At 47.1% G+C, this 20594-nt stretch overlaps 1 protein-coding gene across 3 annotated transcripts in view; it reads left to right on the top strand.

The window, feature by feature from the left end:
- ABCC8 (ATP binding cassette subfamily C member 8) overlaps nucleotides 1-20594 on the top strand; it is a 1340683-nt gene that overhangs the window by 327001 nt on the left and 993088 nt on the right. The window lies entirely within an intron of this gene.

Here is a 20594-nt window from a genome sequence, read left to right as displayed (position 1 = left end):
TCGAAGGGTGGGGGCGGGGGTTGAATCGCAAGCAGCGACAGACCAGTGAACGCTATAGGCTAACTTATCGGTAAAGCTAGCCAAGCAGCCGAACGACGAGAAGCGTGTTTAAGAAAACAGAGGAGGTGCCAGTAGGAAAATTTACATTTTGAAACCTGCTGTGGTGAATTTGAACAAACAACTCCACAATCCACAACCTTAGCATCTTCACAATAGGCTACAGAAAGCATTCTTGACAAGCAATGGCATAGCCAATAGTTCTCTCCTTGGGATCTGATAAGTGTTTAGCAAGAGCTATTGGCTTTGCCAATCTTTTTATGCTATGTTGTAGAGTGGCGGGCGGGTCTGCCTCATATTGAAAAGTTATACTAAAAAAGTGTTTAGCATTTATTTACCTTAAACAAGGTACAAGAGCGCACACTGCCCGTCCCCATCACCAGGGAGGACTGCAGGCACCTTGGTAACATAAAGGTCACCTCCAGACATTCCAGGAGTTGGGAATCATTAACAGAGGTCAGATAGGCTTTAATTGAGCTCTGTAAGTGCTACAACAGAAGCGCAGGGGGACAAAAGAAGAAGGGAGGTAGGTCACATGCTGCCTGGATCACAGACCAGTTATCCAGGATATTTGTTGTAGAATTTCAAATTTAGTGTCATGGTAAAACAGATTGAAAGCCAAGTACACTAACACCATGGCCGAGATGTCCGAATGAGCAGGTCATGTGGCGGTAAGTGGTCACTATGTTCGATAAGTGAAATCGCGAGACAATCTACAAGTTATTGAGATGGGGGAGTGGGATAGCCCGGCTTCGAGATGCCCAAGATGGAGCCCCCTTTCTATGGCCAGGCGCTGCCTTTATTTTATATGATTACCGATGGCGGCCCCTAACAAAACTCTAGATCCTAATATTACTATAATGGACATCAAAGGCCATTACCTAATGCGCGGCATAATAATTAAGGACAACTCTATGCGCCCACAGCACAACAGGCATGGATGAAGGACTACAGTAGCTCACTATACGTCTGCACCACGCCTGCCTCCAAGGTGTCTTGTGTTAACTGCAAAAAAAGTGGCACCCAAAATGGCCATTGAATAACATTCCTTTGCGCATTTCCCACTGCATTGAACCCATTGTCTTCCTTCTTACTTACCAGCTTTTCGCCAATGGATGAACAGTGGGTGCAAGCTGTTTAGCAATGGATTGATCACTTTCTCTATACAACAGCCTCTTGTAAGAAAGACGGGAAAACTTGCCACGAACAAACCGGCACTGCGTAGGCCATGGCGTAATCTTACCATGGAAGTATTTGACAAAGTCTTCACTCAAGAACCAGTTAACAATCAGGTGGAAGCCCCTAATAAGCTAGAGGCTTTTAAGGCTGCGTTAGAGTCCGCCTTTGACGGAACCATCCCAAAAAAGGGGTGTCCTGTTCATCGGCGTCCTCCAAACCCCTGGTATACTGAAGACCTAAAGACAGAAAAAGCTAACTGTTGACGACTAGAAAGATCTTGGTGGGCCAGTGAGGACCACCAAAACGGACTGCTATATAGACAATCCTTGGCCAGTCACCATTTGAACCTAAAAGCAGTGAAACAGAGTTTTATCATTAACACATTGAACAGTCCAACAATTCCTCAAAGACTCTGTTCAGTATAGTCAAAGACTTCACTTCACCCAAAGCTTGTAGTCAGTCTCCAAATGAATCCTAGGAATTATGCAATTCCATAGCCACCTACTTTCAGGATAAGATATCTAGCTTATACGATAATTTCCCTCTGATAGCCCCCTCAGTCTCTGAAACTCTGGCCGAACTGGAGAAGAAGCGGAAGATACCTAATTGCTCCCTGGAGAGCTTCACCTTAACCACCATTGAGGAGGTCCAAAAAGGCTTGGCCTTGGGAAAATCAGGGTCTCCCAATGATTCATGCCCCCCAAAAGTCATGGCTCTCCTAGCCAAGAGCTGCGCCCCAGCAATTTGTGATATCTTTAATTGCTCTATATCTACAGGTATAATCCCATCCCCCTGTAAAGAAGCAGTGGTCCCCCCCATTCTTAAGAAACACACAGCGGACCTCTTAACTCTTAGCAATTATTGGCCTATTTCCCTTTCACCTCTCTTGCGGAAACTGCTAGAAAATATCATAAACCAACAACTTAGTACCTATCTGGAACAGAATGAAATCCTAGACCCTTAACAGTCGGGCTTTCGCCCAGGCTTTAGTACAGAACCTGCAGTTTTTGCGGTTACTGACTCACGAACATTGACTCGGGCGGCTCTGCGATACTGATACTTTTAGATCTCTCCGCAGCTTTTGATACTATTTCTCACACAAAGCTAGCGGAAAGACTATCTGATTGCGGTATCAAAGGAACAGCCTTAAAATGGCTACAACACTTTTTGACGGAGAGAACACAAACGGTTACTTTAGGTCCTTATTTCTTGGCCAAATTGCCCTTAGAGAAGGGAGTTCCACAGGGCTCCTGTCTGAGTCCTACCCTTTTTAATATATATATATGGCCCCTCTGGCTCAGATTGTGGAACAGTTGGGCTTTGAAATCATCTCATATGCAGATGATACTCAGCTTATGTTCACTATCGGGAAATGTCCAGAGCTAGAAAAAATACGCTTTGCCAATGGTATGAAGCTGATCTCAGACTGGATGACTGGGAATTACCTTCAATTGAATCCAGGTAAGACTGAAATCATGTTAATGGGAAAAGCATCAGACATTTGGTCAGACGATTGGTGGCCAGTCCAATTGGGCTCGGCTTCCATCCCCAGTAGGGAAAGGGTTGAACTTCTGATGGATTCCGGGGGGGTTCTGAGAGGTTAATTCTACTATTCCATCTCCAGTCTGAACAACATTAGGAAAAGCGTTGGACTTCATAGGGGTTAGACTTACTATTCCCACTCCAGTCTAAACAACTGTAGGGAAAGTGTTACACTTCAGTGGGCCATATTACAGATGTGGCGGATTTTCCTGGATTGCGCTTGGTGCACCTTTCAAAAGGTGCGCCCAGCACAATATAGGAAAATGTGATGCCAATTATGGTGAATGCGCTTTCATGGGAAAAACAGAGCAGCTGATTTAAAGCTGCTCTCTGTTTTCCCACCTGCACGGTCAAAGGGTAGTAGAAATCGCCTTGCAGGTGGGTGCAGTTAGTGACTGCACCCGCCTGCAAAGGGATGTTTGGGGGGTCCACAGTACCACTTTTCCCCTCTCCACAGAACTGCTTCCAGGGGGTGCACTGACAGTGCACCATCCTGTAGGTGGCGTAATGTCAATACGCCTCATAAGAGCTTCTTTGCCTCTATTGTCTTATCTGTAATACGGCACGGGTGCAGAGGCAAAGAGATTCCCTCATTTGCATGGAACACGCCCCCATACAAATAAGGGAAGGCCCCCTAAAGATATTACAGAAGTGGCCTGCAACCCCTTCTGTAATACCAAAGTGTCCCAGGGGCTCACAAAGTGGGTTAAAACGCCTGTTGCGCCCCAGGGCACTTTGCGTAATACTTCCCCAAGAGGTTACATTTAGTATTCCCACACCACTTTAAGCAATAGCAGGGACAGCATTAGAGTTTAGAGGGGCTATATGTACTATTCCCACTGTAGTCATAGTAATAGTAAAGAAAGTGTTGGACTTTAAATTAATTACATTGAACAATTAAAGTTCAAATCATATATTTAAATTATTTTAATACATAATACAACATAATAAATTAAAGTACCTAGATATTATTAACAGAATATTAATTAAGAAACTTAAAAAAACATTTAAAATATCAATTAAAAATGTAAAAAAAAAATAATTACATACAATCACATTGACTTACTTAAGTACAAATAAAGTACACTAATTATTTTAAAATAAATATCAAACTTATTTAATTAAAATGAATACTGAGAAAAGCATAAATCCAAACATCATTCCACAAACATTTCATAATCACTTACAAATGAAATAATAAATGAAACATGCATAATAATTAACAAAGCAATACAGCAGTAACATTTAACATAATATATTTGCAATTAATCACATAAAAAAGAAATCTGTCAGCTAATATTATAGCTTTAATATCTTCCCACCCTATAACCCTTAAAAAATTAAATTAGAAAATACAAAATAATATATTAAAATCAAAATACATATAAAATGTAACACTTAGTAATAAACAAATGCAAAATAGGCAATTTCAATAACTAACCAAATAATAAAAAAAGAAGGTATCAATTAGATAATTATCATAATTAATAATTATTTAAATAATTAATGTCCAATAAAAAAGACTTTGCATTACATTTAAGTTAATTATAATTTAGTTAACTTCCCACCCTATTCCCCTAAAAACCCAACAACCTACTGCGAAAATATAGCATATTATTATTATTATTATTATTAATCATAATAATAATAATAATTATTAATATTAATAATACGATTAAAATATTATTGAAATATAACAGTATAAACAGAAAATATAATGCAACAAATAAAGAGCTACCATAATTAATAATCAATTAAGTAATCAATTTTAAATAGAAACCAATTGCCACAAAATTAAAATAAGTTATAATTTAATAAATGACCCTTCTCATTCCTCCACAAACCCAACAACCTGCTATTAGACTTTAAATTACTAATTACATGTGGAACTAAATTACTAAAACACCTAACATGACAACTTATATGTGTAAAAGTAAATTACAATTATACAGTGTTACCACAACAATTAGTATATGATCTACAACGTTCATTAAAACATTGTATTTTTTTCTATATTCATGAAAATTATATTAAAAACTAAAATATTTTGAAAACATTATTTCATGATATTCTATACCACGAGTTTTATGTAGTGACAATATTTTCTGAAGATATTTAAAACTCAAAATTGTCTTTAAACACCAACTGAGAGGCTGTCAACAGTCCGCAGAGACAGTATGTTACATTGACCTTCAGTTGAACAAGTACTTTGTTGCCTGGTCTCAATTTTACTGATCTGGTTTAACTTCTCATTTCTAGTGCATGCTCAATTTGGTAATTTACTCAAATTAGTACAGTTTTTCATCCTAACAAATATATTTGACCTTATTTATGCATTTTCTTGTTCTTGGTAGTCGCAGTTCTTTCCTAACAGCATACTAAATTCAAAACCATCCACAGAGGAAATGTGAAATTGTAAAATATTCATGATCTGTCAAACAATCTCTGTGAATAATAAAAATATGAAAAATACTTTATAAAACTGCAGATAACTTGGTGGCTTGGCAAGCCACAATGGCGGCTGTGTCCTGCTGAGGCTCCGCGATCGGGCTAGCATCTTGCCCACTTCCTCAGATCGCTGGGAGCCTCAGCCTACAAAACTTACTCCACTGAGGCTTACCTGCGGTGGGCATCCTCTGGTTGAGCTGCGGGGGCTGCGGACGAGCGTCGGACACCGTCCCGTCCCTCATCGAAGCCGGAGCCGAGCGCCGAATATCCAAGATGGCGGGCGCATCTCCTTCTACCTGCGGTGGGCGCCACTTAGAACCTATCCCCGAGGCGGCGGCCCTTGACGGAAAGGACGGCTAGCGGCCCCGGAACCCCAGCGAGGAGCGGAGTAACCGACTCACGGGCTCTTGAACCGAACCGGGCTGCCCATTGTGGTGGCAGTCCGGCGCACAAGATGGCGGCCGCTATCCCGAAGACTCACAACATCGGCGCTCCCACGCGACCGGGAGCCTAACCTCAGCACTGATCAGCCCACCGCCACGGACCAAGGGACGCCAGCGGGGGCATAGCCTACGTGACGCTGGGCCCTCCGGATGGCCTCGATCCCACCTGGAGGCGGTGAGTGTCGACCCCTCCTCCCCCCCCCTCCTCCAGTGAACCTCAGCGCCGGTGACCCGGCGGCCTCCTACCCCCTCTGGGGCCCGCCGAGGGGTCACGGACGGCGACGGCCCTTTTTCAAGGGGGGGGGAGCCAGAACGCTCCTACCACATTGCGTGGCCCGGTGGACCCGGGTGCCTGGCCCTAAGACCAGGGCGCCGTGATCGGCGTGGGCTCCACCCTACAGATACGGTACTCCACTGACCCCGAGGCGATAGCACACCACACCGGGGTCGCTCATCAACCCGAGCCCCCCCCCCCCCGGGCCCTGATCGCCTGCTTCTCGGCCCCCCGGGGTCGCCTGAGGGGGCGGGGTCCGACCTCACTGACAAGCACCCTGTCCCCGGGGAAGCCTGGACTGTGGAAGCAGTCCCCTTCTGATGCGCATCTCCTAACGCCAGGGCTGTCACCCCCCTGCAGCCACAAGTTACTCTTCGCACCCCGAACTGGCAGGGGTCCCCTAGAAGAAAGACAGTGACCGCCCCGGGGCCAAGAAGGACTAGGAGCCCGACCTGCACCGCGCTGCTGCCTACCCGGATACACAGAGGAGAGTTGGCTTGCTGATTGCGGGGTGCACGGATGCCCGGGCCCTCCCCATCTCTGACTGCACTCATGGGGAAAACGAGGACCACGCAGAGGACGGCTGTCCCCGAGACGGCCCCCGAGAGGATGCCACAAACAAGAACATGGACGCAAGCCAACGCGTCGCAAACCGACCCCACACTGTCGGCAAAGTTAGATCAGGTGTTGGCGGCAATCGAATTGTCCCGCCTTTCAATGGAGGAGAGATTGGGCGTCCTGACAACGGACATCAGTTTAATCCGCGACGACCATCGCAAGTTGGCGGACAGAGTGAAAGATGGAGAACGGATTGTGACCGAGCTGCAGCCTGCGGTGAAAACACAGGAGGCGGAACTGAAGGAGGTCCTGCACCGCGTGGCGGCCCTCGAGGAACGCACAGTGGACCTGGAAGGGCGCTCGAGACGCTGTAACATCCGCGTCCTGGGCTTGCCGGAAGGGATCGAGAACTCGGACCCTCTGACATACATGGAGCTCTGGACCAAATCTTTCACACCGGAGGCGGAAAGGTCGGCATATTTTTCCATTGAAAGAGCCCATAGGGTCCCGGCCCGGGCGCCCAAGCCGGGCCTCCCTCCGCGACCCATGTTGGCTAAATTCTTGCACTTCCGAGACCGCGATGCGGTGCTTCGTGCGGCCCGGACGGCGGGCCCCCTACAAGTGGAAGACCAGCACGTTATGGTGTTCCCGGACTATGCCCGAGAGATCCAACACCAGCGTTCCACCTACCTAGACGTCAAGAGGCGCCTCCGCGCAAATGATCTTCAATATTCCCTGCTGTTCCCGGCCCGCCTGAAAGTACGGCACAAGGGGAAAGCCCTCTTTTTCAACACGGCGGAGGAAGCACAGGATTGGACTGAGTTTCACTGCCCAATAATCCCTAATCCTGGACCCCAGAGAGCACGCAACAACGACTTCAGACGCTCCAGACGACGAGGTGCGAGCCGTGCTCGATCAGGCCGCCCCAAAAGCCAAACATCATCCCCCACGGGCTCACCCGACCTCACGCAAATCATGCAGGAGCGACGAGAAGCCTTAAGAGCGGTGACCGGACTGCACACATCACCCATAGCGTCGGATTTGGAAGGTCGACCGCACCTGTTCACCCCTGAGAAAGACCGGGACAGTGACGGAACAATGTCGGGGATTGGATCAATCTCCTCCCCCCTTGTTATGACGCACACCTTGGAAGCTACCCTGGCCAACCAACCTGGCACCACTTCATGATGGAAGAACTTTCCACTGTTATATCCTTCTCATGGTGGCCTATTGTATTGCACGACGTCTAGGAGCCTAGACTGCTTTGTCTAATAATTGTACGCGCTTGCGAGCGATAGACGCTTCTCCTGCAAGAGCCCGACCCGCACACAGGCCCAGCAGCGACACACGCTGCCACCCCCGCAGATATCTGTTGTGTTTCTCCCCTAGTGGGACACTAGTTTGGATATGCCACCTCCGGTGAGATATCCTCAGTATTGGGACCGTTTCCCACCCAAGGTTCTCTTTGTTGTTAATTCCCTTAGTCCCTCCCCCATGATTGTGGAAGCTTGGCGCACTAGGAGTACACGTGACACATACACACTGGCGGCCGTCGGGGGCTGCAGGGGGGCCCCTCTCCCACTCACGACACCGTACGAATGGCAGACTCACGCTCAGACATTAATGTCCTTACACTGAATGTGCGAGGCCTACACACGCCCAGCAAACGCTACTCTGTTTACTCATACATTACGCGTATGTCAGCCAGTATTGCATTTCTGCAAGAGACGCACATGAACACTACCGAACTCACTCGCTTGCAGGTCAAATGGCGAGGGACCTTCTGTGCCACTCACTATTCAGCGTTTGCGCGCAGCGCGTTAATTTGGGTCAGGCCAGGTACTCCCTTCCGGGAGCTCCGACGGGTGGTAGATAGAGAGGGCAGGTATGCGCTTCTAGAGGGAATACTTGATGGACAGGGTATACTCCTTGGTAGCATTTACGCCCCCAACACGGATCAGGATAAATTTTGGGACCACCTCACGGGCGTTTTGGCCCAGTTTACTTCAGTTCCGTGGGTATTGGGAGGTGACTTTAATTGCACACTGGACCCCACCCTGGACCGCTCGCATCCTCCCCCGCACACTCCCCGGCTCCCCGACAGGCAGAACTCTTCAGGGCATGGACCACGCACTGGGCAATCACTGACGCATGGCGACACCTACACCCACTGGCTCGCATTTACTCCTTCCACTCGATTCCACATAACCTCAGGGTCCGCCTGGACCGTTTCCTCTGCTCTGCACCAATCCTCCCTAAGATCACATCCACAGATTACCTAGGTCGGATCCTCTCGGATCATGACGCTCACATCATTCGTCTAACCTGGCGCCCCCCGCACCCACCTGTCCCCACCTGGCGCCTCCCTAGGGACTGCCTTTCAGATCCAGTATTCAGGGACACACACGAAACCAGCATCCGCGACTACTTTACGCACAACACAAACACGGCATCGTCGGTACTGGTGGAATGGGACGCGTTTAAGGTGGTGGCACGGGGAGAATGCATCAAGCAGGTGGTGGGAGTCCCCGCACCTTGGAACGGACGCTCCAAGCCTCAGAACAATCTCTGGCCGCACTCACTAAACGGCCTGACGACTCGGAGGAGCACGCCGTGCTCACGGCCAAGGCTAAGACGGAGTATCAGACTGCCTGCGCTGACCTCCGAAGATACAATTTTAGGGCTTACGCCTCTAGGGTACATAAGGACAGAGACAAAACTGGAGCGCTACTAGCCTGGATGGCGAGGCAGGATACCGAAATCAAGCCAATCACGGATATTGTCGATCCAGACGGTGTACTGGTGCGCTCGCAGGCCGAGATCCTCCTAGCGTTCCAGTGACACTATACACAGGTGTACGGGACCCCGGCCCAATACTCCCCATTCTCTGTGGATCATTTTTTGGACCCACTGACGCTGCCCGCAATCTCGGATGTAGACAAGCGCGCCCTTGACGCCAGGATAAAACCCTCTGACATCACCCAGGCAATTCGTGCCATGTCCCGGAATAAAGCGCCGGGACTGGACGGCTTCCCGCTGGAGTACTATTCGACATTCTCTCCCCTAGTGGTCCCCCATTTGTCACGGGTGTTCGGGGCGTCTCTTCATCTGGGGAGGTTACCCCAGTCACTGCGGGAATCCGTGATTGTCACCTTTCCCAAACCCCACAGAGATCCACTCCACATGGGGTCGTATCGCCCCATCACGCTCCTGTCGGCCGACTGTAAAATCCTGGGGAAAATTCTGGCTGATCGATATGCGCAGGTCATACGCCCGTTGGTCCACCCCGACCAATGCGGCTTTGTTCCGGGGAGGAACACCTCCCAGAACCTCCGCCGAATCTTCCACGTTCAAGACCAGATACGTGGCAGATTTCCCCGCGCCGCCTGCCTCATTATGGACCTGGAGAAGGCGTTTGATACCCTCACCTGGCCCTATCTCTTCTCAGTCTTGCAGCGCCTCAATATCGGCCCGACGCTTATAGCGTGCACACGCCTCTTGTATACCGACTTGACCACGCGGGTACGTATCGGGAAACGTATATCACCAGCGTTCGCAGTTCGGCGAGGCACAAGACAAGGGTGCCCCCTGTCGCCTCTCTTATTCGCGCTAGCAGTCGAGCCGCTGGCGGTTCGGCTCCGTCAGGAAGGTGTGGAATGGGGCATCCCACTTGCGGACAGCACGCATTGCGTATCCATGTACGCGGATGATCTTCTCATATACGTCCGAGACATCGAAACGGACCTGACCCCTATAGGGACGACGCTGGCGGACTTCGCAGAGGCCTCGGGACTACAGGTGAACTGGGACAAGTCCACAGTTTACCCCCTACACCCGAGCCTGCCCCCCCGGGAAGTCGGGCTCGGAGCGCATAACCTCTCATGGTCCGCAGAAGCCCCCCGGTACCTCGGTGTCCGCTTGTACCATTCCCCAGCTGACCTTTTCGAGGGGAATCACCGCAAAGCACTTGCCAGTCTGCGCCCGGCGGTCGCTTTCTGGAATAAACTCCCACTGGCCCCGATAGGAAGGATAGCTCTGGCCAAAATGGTAATTCTCCCCCGACTCCTTTACCACTTCACGAATCTGCCGGTAATACCACCCAGATCCTTCTTCCGCGACGTAGACTCCCTCCTAGGGACCCTTATCTGGGGCGAGGGCCGCCATCTGGTCGCCCTGAAAACCCTCCAACTTCCTACGACGCTGGGAGGACTTGGAGCTCCGTCCTTCGAGTCATATTTCCTCACGGCACAACTCCAATGGCTGTCATACTGGACAGCGGACCGTTACCCTCAGGAGACTGTCACCTCGACCGGCAGAATCGCAACCCCGGAACTCACCCGTCTTCTTCTCCCGGGCACCAAGCCACGGCGCACGTACCCCCTCCAAGTGGCGATAGCGCGCCGGTGCATGATGCGGATCCACCGAATGTCCCCTAATAGGCCTCCGTACTCCCCGCTGTTACCATTGATAGGCAGCCCCAGGCAAGACTCCTACTTCACGGCTCCGTTTTTCACTGAATGGTCGCACTGTGGCATCACGGATCTGGAATCCCTCTTTGAGGAAGGCCAGTTAAAATCGCTTGACCGCCTGTCCGCTGAATACGGGCTACCCCCGGGCCAATTCCTCAGATATCGACAGCTGATTGCTGGATACCGGCCCCATTTTAACCTCCGTACTGGCGAGCCAGACACGCATCCAGTAATACACGCTGTCCTACGTATGGGGGTGGGACGCCACTTGGTCACCTGGCTGTATAAATCCATCCAGGAACTCTCACACGCGCCTCTGATAACCTTACGGACTACATGGGAGGAGGACATAGGTCGCGCACTACATGACTCGGAGTGGACTAAAGCGCTCGAGGCCCCAAAGCGCGTCTCTAGGAACGCCCGCTTCAAGAACATCCAATACTATATCCTACACAGGGCGTACCTCACCCCAGCGCGATTACAGAAGTTCTATCCCTCCACACCATTCCTATGCCCCAGATGCTGCTCCCCTGCTGCAGACTTTCGCCACATGTTCTGGAGCTGTCCCGACCTTCACCCCTTTTGGCGAGCGGTACACAACACACTGTCAGAATTGACTGGTCTCACTACACTATCCACCTGGGAATCTAGCGCATTAGGCATCTTTCATGTCCCTAAGCAAGCCCCAGTACATAGACGCTTCGTGTCCTTAGCGCTCCTGCTGGCGAACAGATGCATAGCCATGCGCTGGCGATCCCCGGACGGTCCCCCTATAGCAGCATGGACGGGGGCGGTCAGTAAATGGGCGGCAGCGGAAGAGGATGCTCTTAGAGAAGAAGAAGCCAGGGGTGCGCGTAAATTTCCCATATCCATGGAATGGGCCATGCTCCTCTACAGTTTCCGACAGTCCACGCGAGTGAGTGACCCACCTACTCCTTCCCCCCCCCCCGGCCCGAGAAGACCGTTGGCGTCTGTTAGGTGTCCCCCTCCCCGAGGCAGGTTCCCGATGCCCCCTGCATCCTGAATGACTTCCCACCCTTCTGGAGTGCAGGCTGAATAGCTCCTTGGGCCCGCCCCCCCCCCCCGGCGCCCATCACCGGTATTTCGACCACGCTAGCGCCCACATGCTTCCCCCCCACAGTTTTGTCCCCCCCCCGTTTTCTGGTTGCACCATTATATGGCCAGTACAGACCCCGATCCAACGCCCTTGAGACGGGACTTTATATTCCTGTTATCATTCACTGTCCTCCTGGCTATGCAGGCTCACTGTCTCCTAACCTGCAAACATGGTTGCACGATATGTACTGATTACTGGAGGAAATGTATATCTGTACCAGTTGTATAAACAAAAAACACGTTGCACGCAAGGCTGAATGTTGAGGCCACGTCAGCGGCTTATTTGCGCTGTACCGTATACTCTGATGCAACAATAAAACAAATTAAAAAAAAAAAAAACTGCAGATAACTTAATAGCACAGAATCCTGCTGCTGAGCTACCAAGGCATATGAAAAATAAATTGGGCAATTACTTAGACAAAATGGAATGTTTAATTTGTAAAGAAAGCTGAGGTTGGATTCAGAGATTAAGGCAGTGGTCCTTTTGTCTCTTGTTGCACATCATTGGTAAATATATTTATATATATGTGGGGCCGGGAGACCCGGTTGAAATGCATCATGCAGAGGTGGTCATCCTGAAATAAAGCACCTATTTCATCAAGCTGTTTGTGGTCCGTACCTGTTTCTTTTCCCGCCCTCTGGGGAACGTGGACTCCGGCAACAGGATTTATATATATATATCACCTACTGGCTATCGCCAGCAGGTAGTTATAGTATACAGGTAGTTATAGATAGGACCTTGTTTCTATTCGAAAAGCATTTTTTCTTTTGCCAATGTCTTTGGTGCCATTTGACGAATCTTTGCAAAATTTTGAAAACTAATGAGGCACTCCAGTCAGCTCCTGTCTTGAAAGTCAAGCGGGGGCTGAGAAAAAAAGAAGGGTCCCAAAACGCGTTTTCTCCATAGGAAACTTTAGACAAGGCTACAGCCCGAACTGCTGAACGGAAGTACACCAAATTTGCCAAAAGGTAGCTCTTGTTTCAAAAAGAGACCCTTTTTTAAAAGATGTAAATCCGTTCAGTAGTTCCTGAGAAATTCATATATTTTAGAAATATTAGTATTTGGTGACCCCAGTGGATCCGCAAGCCCTCTAGATCTCGAGTTTGACTCTGATTGGCTGCCAACAGTTCAAACCAGGAAGTGTTGGCATTGGAGTATGCTGTTTGAAACACAGGTATTCAAGTCTATGTATGTTTATTGTTATGTATCAGAGGCACACGCATGCATACCTTCACAAACTTGGTCAGATTTACAACAGTGATATGGTTAGGATTGCTGTTTTACATTTGGTAGGCCTAAAATTCTGAGCACTTGATGAATAGTGAACCTTCAAGAGAAAAGTGAGGTTTAAGAAATCTTGGGAGAAGGATTAGTGATTAGGCTACTTTGTATGAGTCTGTGGAAAGGTACAGTCGAATTAGGCCTCTTTCTGCACCGCTTTGCATCTTTCTGCACTTCTCTTGCTTCTTTCTGCACCTTTCTTCCTCTTTTTGTACATGTCCTACCTGTTTAGATGTAGTTAGAAATTAGCAGTTAAAAAACATAGAAATTCAATTCACTGAAAAACCACAGATTTTCGTATGTTATAGTTAGGAATTAGCATTTAAAAAACCTTAGATATTCACTGAAAAAACCACAGGTTTAAGGAAGGTTATAGTTAGGCTGACATTTCACTCATACAAAACAAGATAAATTCAGCCGTTATAATTAGCTGAGCTAACTATAACTCGTGCCCCCGCAATGCACTGCTGATGACATCACATATTACAGCACTCATGACATGGTCAGTGACATCACTGATGACATCTCAAATTTCAGTGAATATCTAAGGTTTTTTAAATGCTATTTCTTAACTATAACGTCCCTGAAACCTGAGTTTCTTTCAGTTAATTTTTCTCTATAGATATAAATATATCCGACCGAGTTGGCTTTTCCTTCCCAGCCTGTGCGGCGCTCTTGTGTCTTGCGTAACTCCTGCGGTTGAAAGCCCAAACCACTAATAATATTCCAAAACTCCCTGGTCTCCCAGGAAAATGGGCCGCACTTGTTTTCAGGTTGGTAACCAAAGCTTTTATTTCTTTCCTTCTATGAGCATTATATTTCTTATGTGAAAGCAGATACTGGATATCTCCCTACGCTTTTCGGCATTGCAAATGCCTTGTTCACGGTAATACACTGCAATTGTTTCCTGTCCTTTAACCTTTTCAAAACACACAAGTGAAATTACCTCATTTCCACCACAAGCCCCCTGCAACAAGGCTTTCTGGGATATGTAGTGTAATGCTCAAAATTTTCAAATTTCGCCAACCTTGCTTTTATGAAAACATGGCGTGAGTCTGTTGCTTGGGAGTATTTACATTAATAACAAATGCTAAGCTGTCATGAATTTGTTTCCAATAGTTCCAGATTTCATGGCAAAACAATTTTTGTTATAAAACTTTATGGGAGGTGAACCGCTCCCGGATTGATGTTTTACTGTCAGTTATATTCCTTTTCTCTTTGGGAATTCAAATCCAATGCCATCATGTGCACCCTTTTATTTTGTTTACCCATATTTTGGGTCTGAACATAATTAGGTTCTCTTCCGGGCAACCGCACATCGCTGCAGGTTGGTTTAATGTTGTGCACAACTCAATTTGTTTCCATATCTAACAGTGTTTTATTCATTGGATACTTCATAATAGTTGCGTGATCCCTCCATTGCTGAAGCCGGGTTATAGCTATTCAATTGATTTGCCATGAATTGTCGATTTTGAATAATAAAACTTTATTGATCACAAATCAAGATACAATTCCTCAGATTAGTTCAATCCAAAGGGGGTCATGCTTCTTGTATTGATAACGTGTCGCGATTCTTTCTGGTGGAGGATTTTCTCCCTATCCCCCCTCTCACATGTAAATGTAAATGTAAATGTACAGGAATTTATATAGCGCAAATCACCGAGCGGTTTCTAAGCGCTTGCTTAGGGAACCCGTCCTGGTATTCCCCTGTGAGATAACCCCGGCAGGGTATCCGCAAGGTGAAAGCCAGGCATCCTGCCGCGAGGGGCCGTTGTGGAGATTAAGCAAGCTATTGCCCAGAGTCGCAGAGTGTGAACCCATGAATCGAGTAGGCACCGGAGCGAGAATTGTCGAGTCCATGGACATTTTAGGACTCAAGACCCCGCCGAGCCGGGAATTGAACCCTGGTCCCGGGCTGACCTCTGCTTCCAGGTCTGCCTCCTCTAACCAGTGAGCCACACTTCTCCACATTGGGGTGGATCATTTCCACTCCGTAGAATTTTAGGCTCGTCCAGTCACTTTTATGAACCATCTCCATATGCTTAGCGATGGCATTGTTTTCATCCTTGTTTTTGGTCGCACGGATGTGTTCAAGGATCCTATTCTTGAGTTCATATGTAGTGCTCCCAACATATTTAAGTGCACACGGGCACTCTACAATGTAGACAACATACTTGCTTTTACATGTGATTAGCTCCCGGATTTTCCAAGGTTTCTTATTAGTCATTTGAATTACTTGCAATGGTTTGGCTATTTGGCAGACTTTACAGTTAAAACACTTCACAAAGCCTTTCTTTTGGAGCCAACTTTCCTTTTGATTTTTCAATCCAAAGTGGCTGTGAATTAGTTGGTCTTTTAAATTGCGAGCTCTGCGGTAAGTTACTGTTGGATTGTTTCCCACAATTTTGGACAATGTATTGTCCAACTTTAAAATCTTCCAATTTTTTTCGCAGGATAGACATTATAGCCTTTGACTCTTGCGTGTAGTCCATAATTAGTCTGATTTCTCCTTCAGATTTTGGTTCTTCATTTCTTTTGGATGTTTCCTTCAAATCTAAGCTTTCCTTCTGGGTTCTTTCATTGGCATTGGACCAACTTTTCTTGATGATATTGATGTTGTAATTCCTATTCTGAAATCTTCTTTTCGCAGCTTTGCTGTGCTTTTCCCATTCCGTTTGTTTACTGCAAATTCTCCTAATCCGGAGGAATTCGCCGTAAAGTATGCTGGTTTTGAGAGCTGTTTGGTGGAAACTTGAGGCGAGTAGTGTTGCATTTGTCACAGTGCTATTTCTGTGGAGTGTGGTTTGTAACTTTTTGTCCTTCATGTAAATCTCAGTATCCAGAAATGTTACCCTCTGATTACTAATTTCATATGTGAATTTTAGATTTTTCAAGCTCACATTGAGGATCTCAAAGTATTCTTGGAACTCTGTTCTGGTCCCATTCCATATGATTAGCAAATCATCAATGACTATGGTCCAGCTTATTACTTTCTACACAAATTTCTGATGTTGACTGTTCCAAGCCACTTCTTGTTCCTACCATCCCATTAGGAGGCATGCGTATTTTGGACTAAAGGAAAAGCCCATTGCAGTGCCGCTCTTTTGCCGGAAGATCTCTTCCCCAAACATGGATACGTTCACTGTTAAACACATCCTCATCATGTCGTTGAGCATTTTGTTGTGTTCTTTTAAATGGATGCTCCGTTCACGCAAGAAGTAATTACTGGCTTTCAGACCTGCGTCGTTTTCAATTGTCATATAAAGTGAGATCACATCCATAGTAATCATTTGATATGATTCTTTCCACTTTATTTGTTTTAGTTTTCTCAAAATATGGCTTGTATCCTTTATGTGAGAGCTTAGTTGTTCCACAAAAGGTTTTAAAAAGTAGTCTATGTAGTTAGCCACTGGTTCCAGTAGCGAGCCTCTAGCTGATAAAATTGGACGCCCTGGTGGGTTGTCAATCCTGCTATGGACTTTGGGGAGGAAGTAAATGGTGGCCATTACTGGGTTATCCACTGTTAGATATTTTACTTCTTCCTCATCGAGTAGGTTACATCTTTTCCATTGTAATAACTTGTAATCCAGTTCACTTTTGATGTGTGAGATCGGATTTGTTTGCAGATTTCAATAGTAACAGGTGTTCTTCAATTGTCTGTGGGCTTCCATGACATATGCTTCTTTCCCCCAAATAATAATCTCTTTCCTTCTTTGTTAAGTTGTCTTTATAGTTTGTGTTGTTCAAATTGTATAAATCCTGAATAATTGCTACCTGAAAGAGATCGACCTTATTGCCCGGTAGTAATTGCGGATAGAATTTTGATTTGGGGTGTTTGTCACTTAATCCCGCTCCAATTTGTGGACATGCAGTGTTGAGTGTTATTTCCTCATTTTCCAAAGCATTCAAATTGCGTAAGGTTACATATGCATCTGCCTCTTTTGCTTTTAATGTTAATTCCGTCATTCTGATTATTGTTTCCTTTTTTCCTTTGTATTTGTTCTCAGCAAAAAATGTGGCCAACTTCAGTTTTCTCACGTATAGATATAGATCTATACAGGTTTGTGCTAAGTTCATTTTTTGTGTTGGACAGAAATTGATTTCTTTTTTCAATAATGATGTCTCTGCCTCAGTCATTGTCCTTGATGATAAGTTGACTACCTGTAATTAATTTAAGGCTTCTTCTTCCTCTGCCTCATGCTCCTGGTCATTGCTCCGATCCGTTCTGACGAGGTGCTTGGTCCTCCTTCCTCTGGGTTGTAATTTCTTCTTGGCCATTGGTGCCCTCTTGCTCTTCCTCGTTGGTATTGTTTCATTTCCCGGTTTTGTTCCCACAGTTTTTTGCTGCAAAACCAGGCGCAGAACGCCTAAAAAAGACTGCTTATTTCCTTCCGTTGTTCCTTTCGTGTCACTTTGACCTGTGGACGCCAATGATGAGAAACTACTCGAGGTGCTTGCTGCTGACGGGTTCAATGGTTGTTGGTTTCTGAAGGGATCGAGTTTGCGGGCAAAGGTGAAGATTTTTCCTTCCGCATAATCAATTGTGTCACGCACAACTTTTGTTTGCTTTCTTTGTTTTACAGTCTCTTCATGCTTTTCAATTTGACTCGCGATCTCTTCTTTGACTTTTGTCATTTCTGAACTTAGTTTTAGGGAGTTTAGTTCTTTCTCCAATTCTTGTAATTCTTCTTTAATTTTATTCAATGCAACATATTTTTCTTTTTTAAAAAAAAGATTTTATTAGCCTTTCGTTATCAGGAGTGTACATTCATCAATAAACAGCAATAAACATTAATCTTCTCCATTGGTGATACATCGATACAGCATACAGTTCTCAGTGTACAGGACAAATAATTGAAATACTTTTGCAGGTGCACAATGGTTAACGTCCACCACTTCGTTCCCTCCCCTAGCCCCACTCTCCGGTTGCAATATGTATATAACACATTTTCACCTCCTATTTTAAGGGCTATCGGCGGGGTCGGATAATGCTTGCGGGGAGTCACAAATATTTCCCCGGGATTCATTCCATCTCCCCCATATCCTGGACCATTTTTTGGGACATCCCCTGTGGGTGTAGACCGCTCTTTCCGCCACCATAGCTGTGTCCATGTCATTTTCCCATTGTGTCAGTGTGGGCACTGTCCCTGAACCCCAATTCCTGGCAATATTCCGCTTAGCAATTGCCATCCCAAGCGTTGCCCAAGTCTGCAGTCCCAAGTGGAGGTCTGTGGGTTTCCAGATATTTAACAGGCAACATCCGGGGTCTAGCTGGAATTCGACCTCGCCCACTCTTGAGATTTCATTTAAAACATGTTCCCAATAGGTTTGTATTTTTGGACATTCCCATATAATATGAAAGTATGTCCCGAGTAGTCCGCAACCCCGTAGGCAGAGTGAATCAAGCGTGTGTCCCAACTTGTGTAACATGGTGCGTGAGAAATATATGCGGTGCAGCACTTTGAGTTGCACTAATTTGAGCCGAGAGGGGATCACTGCCTCTCTGGCCGAGGCGTTCTTCTATGTCCCCTAATACTGCCTCCCACTTGCTACGGAGAACCATCGTGGGGTACGGAAGATTGTTGACCAGTTTACGGTATGTTAGTGATACAGCCTTTTTGTCCAAGTAGTCGGCGAGGAGTCTGTCTTCGAGGGGGGAAGATTCAGCTAATTTGGTCCCTGGAGGGATTGCACTCTGGAGTGCGTGTCGGATTTGGATGTAGCGGTATAACTCAGTCTCGGCCATTCCGTATTTCTCTTGTAAGGCTGCGAATGTAATAATTTCTCCCCTCACCCACAGGTCCCCTATTTTTGTAATGCCAATTAGGTCCCATTGCCGGAACCCCTTGGTGTTGGCCAGGGTGCCAAGGCGGCGTGTTTCCCAGAGTGGGGTGGCCAATGTGAGCACTCCCTCCCATCCCAGGGTTCTCTGTGCTGTATGCCAGATTTTTATCGTATGAGCCGTAGGGCCTGTGAGTGTATGCCGTCTTTTGTTAGTGTAGAGGGCCTTCAGCAAGTGTTCCACCGTCAGCATGCTTCTGTCTAATCTATATCCTGGGTCTTGCTGTGGGGCATGTAGCCATTGATTAACAATCATCAGTTGTACGGCCCAGTAGTATAATTTAACACTCGGTAAGGCTATTCCCCCATCGTACCAACTACGTATCAATTTGTATTGTGCTGTACGGGCCGGTTTCCCATCCCACAGCAATGAGGAGATTTCAGCGTCAATGGCTTTGAAATAAGAAAGAGGGACCAGGAAAGGGGTGTTCGGGAGCACATAAAGAAACCTGGGGAGTGCAAGCATTTTGAAGAGTGCTGCCCTTCCCAGAAGTGTCAGAGGGAGGGATCTCCAGTGTGTAACATCCGATTTGAGCCTCTTGAGGGGTTTTAGTAAATTTTCTTCCATGAATACTGATTCTTGTGGGGTGACATATATTCCCAGGTATTTAAACCCTCTGTTATCCACTTGCAATGCGTAACCAGAGGGAAGAGGAGGCATCTGGCCATACAATAGGTATAGCAGTGATTTTTTCCAATTTATGGTGTAGCCGGACACTGCTCCATATGTCGTGATGACATCTAGTAAGATCTCCAGTGACTCCGTTGGGGACGTGAAATATATCCGCACGTCATCGGCATATAGGGAGATTCGGTCTTCCCAGCCTGCCTCCCATGTTATCCCATGGATCAACGGGGCTGTGCGTATTCTCGTCACCAGTGGTTCCAATATAAGCGCGAAAAGAAGCGGGGACAGCGGGCATCCCTGCCTCGTCACTCGCCCCAGTGTCATCTCCGGTGAAATATGGCCATTGGCTACCACTTGGGTGAGAGGCGCTGTGTATAGCAGCTTGATCCAGCCACAAAACTTGGGGCCAAAAACCCATCTTTTGGAGCACTGCAAATAGAAATAGCCACTCTACAAGGTCAAACGCCATCGTGGCGTCCAATGAGAGAATGACCACATCTTCCTGCAGCAGTTGAGTGCGGTTAAGAACCCCATTAAGACGCCTTATGTTAAGGGAGGTGTTGCGTCCAGGCATAAAGCCTGACTGGTCCGGGTGGTCCAATGTCGTGAAGTGAGGTTGTAGTCGGAGCGCCAATAGTTTTGCCAATAATTTTGCGTCCGCATTCATTAAGGATATCGGACGATATGAAGAGGTCTGTTCCGGAGGCTTCCCCGGTTTGTGGACTGCCACGATTGTGGCTAATCTTTGGTCTCTGGA

This window comes from Lissotriton helveticus, chromosome 3_1 (genome assembly GCF_964261635.1).
Source record: "Lissotriton helveticus chromosome 3_1, aLisHel1.1, whole genome shotgun sequence".
NCBI classification, from domain to species: domain Eukaryota; kingdom Metazoa; phylum Chordata; class Amphibia; order Caudata; family Salamandridae; genus Lissotriton; species Lissotriton helveticus.
Note: the sequence above shows the minus strand (reverse complement) of the source record. Positions and strands in the feature narration are given on the sequence as shown.